The sequence below is a fragment of the Barbus barbus genome (genome assembly GCF_936440315.1).
Source record: "Barbus barbus genome assembly, chromosome: 48".
Lineage (NCBI taxonomy): Eukaryota > Metazoa > Chordata > Actinopteri > Cypriniformes > Cyprinidae > Barbus > Barbus barbus.
Window position 1 is genome coordinate 2405251 of NC_136726.1, and position 6000 is coordinate 2411250.

The following is a 6000-nucleotide window of genomic DNA, read 5'->3' on the forward strand; positions in this document are numbered from 1 at the left end:
ATTCGTTGTCGTCTTTGAGAGAATATTACGCGCCGCTCCCATCTAGAAATGTTCTGGGAATGTTCTGCTAAAAGGTAGGATAACATTCTCTAAAAACATTCTAAAAATGTTTGATAACATTATTAGAACATTATCCTCCAACATTCTAATAAATCTTCTCAGAGTTTGGTTGAAAGTTAAAACCCAAACTTTGTTTGATGTCAAGCTCCAGCATCATTAAATAACTTCAAAAACAGCATTACCAGCTTCACTTATTATAAACTTATTATATATTTCTGTCATACATTTACACAAGTTTTTATTGAGAATAACAGGTTTAGATGTTGATGTCTGTTTGAAAGTAATAGTTTGCTTTGATGTCACCATTGTGGTGAGAAGTGTTTGCTTTAGTTGGTGGTTTGACTCTTGACTCAGTGTTTTGCTGAAGCTGTTATAACTATGTTCGTTATGGCAATAGCAACAAGAGAAAATGTAGTCAGATGATGTTGGCTACTTGCTGATGTTAGCAATATCATCATGTTGTGATCGCATCTAGAGTCTAATCTATGCTATTAATTTAACTTTAGTTACTGCAGTAATGCATTGCAACAGCATAAGATCCAATGGTGTCATAATTAAATAACCTATATTTTTTTAAAACACGTTGTTCACTATTCACTTTAAACTACTCAACACATAGACACACGCAGAGATCAAGAGTCCATGTATTAATCTCAACAATGGTGACATGCTTCATGGCGCAATGCATTCTGGGAGCCCTGCATGAGTATTTTATGATGCACCCAGAATACATTGCAGCATGAAGCATGTCACCATTGTTGAGATTCATACACGGATTCTTGATGTTTGTGTGACAAACAAGGCTATTTAATTATGTTTCAATCCTTGCAAGGATCTGATTAAAACTGCTAGATCTCAATCTGTAGAACCATTGCATCGCTATAATAAATAATGTGCAAATACCACCTTAGATTAGACTGAATGAACAAACATGACTATATCTGAATCAATTTATAGCCAACATCATCTGGTGACCTTTTCTCTTGTTGTTATTGCCATAACTAACATAGCTACAGCAGCTAAAGAAGAACATCAAAGAGTCAAGAGTCAAATTGCCCAACTAACTAACGTCTAACACCATAAAGGTGACATCAAACCAAACTATTACTTTCAAACAGATCAACATCTAAACATCTGTTAATCTCAATAAGCCCTTTTGTAAATGTGTGACAGAAATAAAGTCAATCTGGTTTATAATAAGTGAAGCTGGTAATGCTGTTTTTGGAGTTAAGTTGGAGCTTCATAAAACAAAGGTTGGGTTTTTACTTTCAACCAAAGTTTGACATCTGAGCAACATTTGAGTCCACATCCAAATGTCGAATGGGAAGCTTCTTGATTAAATCTTAATTAGAATGTTAGAGGATAATAATGTTCTAATAATGTTATCAATAAACATTTGTAGAATGTTTTTAGAGAATGTTATCCTAACTTTTAGGAGAATATTCTGGGAACTAAAATAAAACTTGCCTCTGAAAACAACGATTGTTTTATTTAGTTGATCTATATACTTTACAGTTAATGTACAAAATTTATAATAATTTACTTCCAAAATGTATTCAGAGGCTGCTCAAAATAAGAGAAAGTCAGTATAATTTAGAAGGATTGTATATGTTCAAAAAAGTAGATGCTTATCTGTTAAAGGGGTAAATCTATGGAAGAATTCACTTTACCAATTTAAGAAAATGTATAAAAACAAGGTGACAAATAATTATATGACTCAGTATAAATAAATTGTGGTTGTATCGTTTAAAAGAGTGTGTATTTTTATGTTTGTTTTGAATTATGTTTGTACATTTTGGTGAATGTTTTTGTTATATTGTTTATTTTGTGTTATTTAACTTAGTGAAGTGTCACCCATTCAGTTAATTGTGTATAAAGTGTAGGCATAATAAGCAAGGCTTCTGGTAACAATGTATTTTATTTATTTATTTTGTGAAAATGTGTTTGTGAGGACCGGAATAAAGTTATTATTGATTGCTTGCTAACCAGAATAGAGAATAATGTTCCCAGAACAGAAACATGTCTAGCTGGGGTCAACGCGTGCGTCAGAAGCAGAAAGCGCCGTCAGTTTTTACTTTCGCTTTGAAAGAAGTCTTGCACAAAGTGTGCATGTTGCTTGCATGACATCCACTGGCTCGCCTTCACGAGATAAAACAGAAATAGCCCATTTCCGATATTGCGACGCAATACAAAACACAACAGTAGCGTGTGTTACACTATTAAGACTTTCAGCTTTACAGATTGTGTGATCTGAACCATTCTGTTTACTAGCACATATATACTTAACGTACAAAAGATTCCTCCTCTTAAAGTTTAGCTTCAACTGTTGTCCTCTCCACCACACAGCATGAGGAACATTTGCTTTCTGTCTCTCCTCAGTCTTACCTTTCTCTGAAGTGCACAGTTTCCTTTGTTTCCTTGTGAACACGTATGAGCAGATTGCTATTGCTGTTGCTTTTCCCACCGATTTCTCTCTTTCCTTTGTTTTTTTCCAATCCTTTCTGGTTGCCCTGTTGTCACAGATAATATAAGACTTCTGCTGTTTCGCAGTAATCTGGACATTCACACTCAAAGCTGTTTACACTTCCTTGTTTTGCTTCGAGAGTTATTTCACTACTTCCTGTTCCTCCAACACAAGCTGAATGACGGAGAAACTATGACGTCACTTTGTAGGCGGATCGGCTGTTAGCATGAAACTGGTTCCTCGACAAAAAGACTTTTCCATAGGCTTTTGGATTATCGCAAAAAATAAGCTCTGTGTTCAATAATAGTTCATGAAACTTACACGTTTTTGTCTATCAAGATAATCTTCACAAAATAATATAACTTTGACGAATTTTGAAGCCTAAATAAAAGCGCCAGAACTGAAAAGCTAAACTTATATATAAACGAACTACAGTACCACGGTCGCTCGTCTTTAACGTCACGACCACCAGGCTTCCGACAACTTTCTCAAACTTCGGTGAAACGTATTTACTCTGTATATGAATTTTAATCCACGCTACATGAACCTTTTCATATAAACTGGAATAAATACAAAACTAGAGCCAAACTAAAACTGAAATAAAATATTTAATTAATAGTATAGTGAATAAATTAAATAATCTTAACTAAAGGACATCTGAAAGCACGTATTTCTGTACATTTCGAAACAAGGTGCATTAAAAGTCAATAAATTCTTGATTAATATGAATATTTGAATTAAAAACTAGTGCTGTCAAATGATTAATCTCGATTAATCACATCCAAAATAAAAGTTTTTGTTTGTGTGTGTGTATATATATATATATATATATATATACACACACACACATACACACACACACATACAGTATATATATTGAAAATATTTACGTTTATAGATTTATATATTCATATTCATATTGTTATATTTGATATTATATATATAAATATATTTAATATATAAAGGTAACAAATTTTTCTTAAATATATACATGCATGTGTTTGTATTTATATACACATAATAAATATACACAGTATACACATACATTATGAAAACAAAACAAAAAGTTTTATTGTGGATGTGATTAGTCGCGATTAATCCTTTGACAGCAATATTAAAAAAGTATCCCACATACTATTCAATAAAATTTTAGTGCATTTAATCTATTAGCCTAAATAACAGCAGAGTGAGCGAGTTTTTGGATATGGTAAGACTAAATTTATTTTAGAGAATAAAGTACCACATTTCAGCTATCGTTTTGTTAGGGTGGGTATACAAAATGTTATTTTATCCTTGCTTCTAGGAAATCCTCAATCTATATTCTTTCTAACAGCTTCATGTGGCCGTAAACATTTCATTTTAACGGGGTTTTAAGCACTATGCATCATTAAAGTTTCACTTTCACCACGTAAACCCGGTAAATTTTATGTTTACATGTAATAATCGTTATATGAGTTTACCTTATGGTACGAATCCAGAGTCTCCGCATCAGTAGGAAAGCAATAAAACAAGCATCTTCGCTCCGAAGACTTGTGTTGCATTTCGGGGCAAAGCAAAAAAAAACAACAACGTCGATCAACAATATAAAATGTGGGGAACTATTCATTGGTTATTCTACAGTTAATTGAATTACAAATGATACTACATCTGGAAAATACTGGAAATTGATAAACTGTTCGGCGTGATGACGTTTAATGTCTCCGACAGCGCCTGTAGTCCCATTTACCTACAATTCAAAATCAGCGAAGATGATGTGTGCCAGGTCTTCAGGAAGAACAAAAGAAGGAAAGCACCTGGTCCAGATGGTGTGTCACCAGCCTGCCTAAAAATCTGTGCTGATCAGCTGGCCCCCATCTTCACACAGATCTTCAACAGATCACTGGAGCTGTGTGAAGTCTCCTCATGCTTCAAACGCTCCACCATCATCCCCGTCCCAAAGAAACACAAAATTACTGGACTTAATGACTACAGACCTGTGGCCCTAAAGTCTGTAGCTGTGAAATCATTCGAAAGACTGGTGCTGGCTCATCTGAAGGACATCACTGGACCCTTACTGGACCCCCTGCAGTTTGTCTACAGAGCAAACAGGTCTCATCTGGACAGACCAGGGACTTATGTGAGGATCCTGTTTGTGGACTTCAGCTCTGCTTTTAACACCATTATCCCGGAAACCCTTCAAAACAAACTAACTCAGCTCTCCGTCCCCACCTCCGTCTGCCTGTGGATCAACAGCTTCCTGACAGACAGACAGCAGTTAGTAAAGCTTGGCAAATTCACATCCAGCACTCGAACCATCAGCACTGGAGCTCCTCAGGGCTGCGTACTCTCCCCACTGCTCTTCTCCCTCTACACCAACGACTGCACCTCTAAAGACCCCTCTGTCAAGCTCCTGAAGTTCGCAGACGACACCACACTGATCGGCCTCATCCAGGACGGTGACGAGTCTGCTTACAGACAGGAGGTTAAGGAGCTGGCTGTCTGGTGCAGTCTCAACAACCTGGAGCTTAACACGCTCAAAACTGTGGAGATGATCGTGGACTTCAGGAGAAACCCCCCTGCTCTCCCCCCACTCACCATCATGAACAGCACTGTGACTGCAGTGGAGTCATTCAGATTCCTGGGCACCACCATCTCTCAGGACCTGAAGTGGGATATTCACATAGACTCCATTGTCAGGAAGGCCCAGCAGTGGTTGTACTTTCTTCGCCAGCTAAGGAAGTTCAACCTGCCACAGGACTTACTGAAACAGTTCTACTCTGCCATCATCGAATCCATCCTCTGCACCTCAATAACTGTCTGGTTCAGCTCAGCTACCAAATCTGACCTCAGAAGACTACGGAGGTTAGTCCGGACTGCTGAGCGAATCATTGGTACAACCCTCCCCACTCTCCAAGAACTGTACTGATCCAGAGTGAACAAAAGGGCTGGTAAAATCACTCTGGACCCCTCACATCCAGCACACTCCCTCTTTGAACTGTTACCATCTGGTCGACGCTACAGAGCTCTGAGCACCAGAACGACCAGACACAGGAACAGTTTCTTCCCTCAGTCAATACATCTCATGAACACTCAATAAATAAACGTAGAACACACAACTAATTCATTATCCATTCACCACACTCACTTATTTTATTTTCTCATTTCTAATTTGCACATACTTGACCTGTACATACATAGTTGTCTATATTATATATCAGGGGTTCTCAAAGTCTACATTCAAAGGTCCAAATCTGAATTTTCATCAGTGTCAAAGGTCCGGAACAATTGGTTATTACAAAACGTGTTTTTAGTAAACATACATAACATATAACAAATAAACACTCATTTAAAAAAAAAAAAAAGGTTCCCTTTGCATTCAAAATACTTTAATAACAAGTGCAAATAGTGGCAAAACAATTAATTTAAGTGTCAGCAGTAGAAGTCGACCTATAATGTTTTTTCTCTGGCCAATGCCGATATTTAGAAATCAGGGCAGC

At 36.7% G+C, this 6000-nt stretch overlaps 1 protein-coding gene across 1 annotated transcript in view; it reads right to left on the reverse strand.

Annotated features, from left to right (window-relative positions):
- Nucleotides 1-2994, reverse strand: part of trim44 (tripartite motif containing 44) — a 29903-nt gene extending 26909 nt beyond the window's left edge. The window contains exon 1 of the mRNA XM_079411805.1: nt 2446-2994. The gene's annotated coding sequence lies outside the window, so the exon portion shown is untranslated. The remainder of the gene's footprint in view (nt 1-2445) is intronic.
- Nucleotides 2995-6000: the final 3006 nt, after the last annotated feature.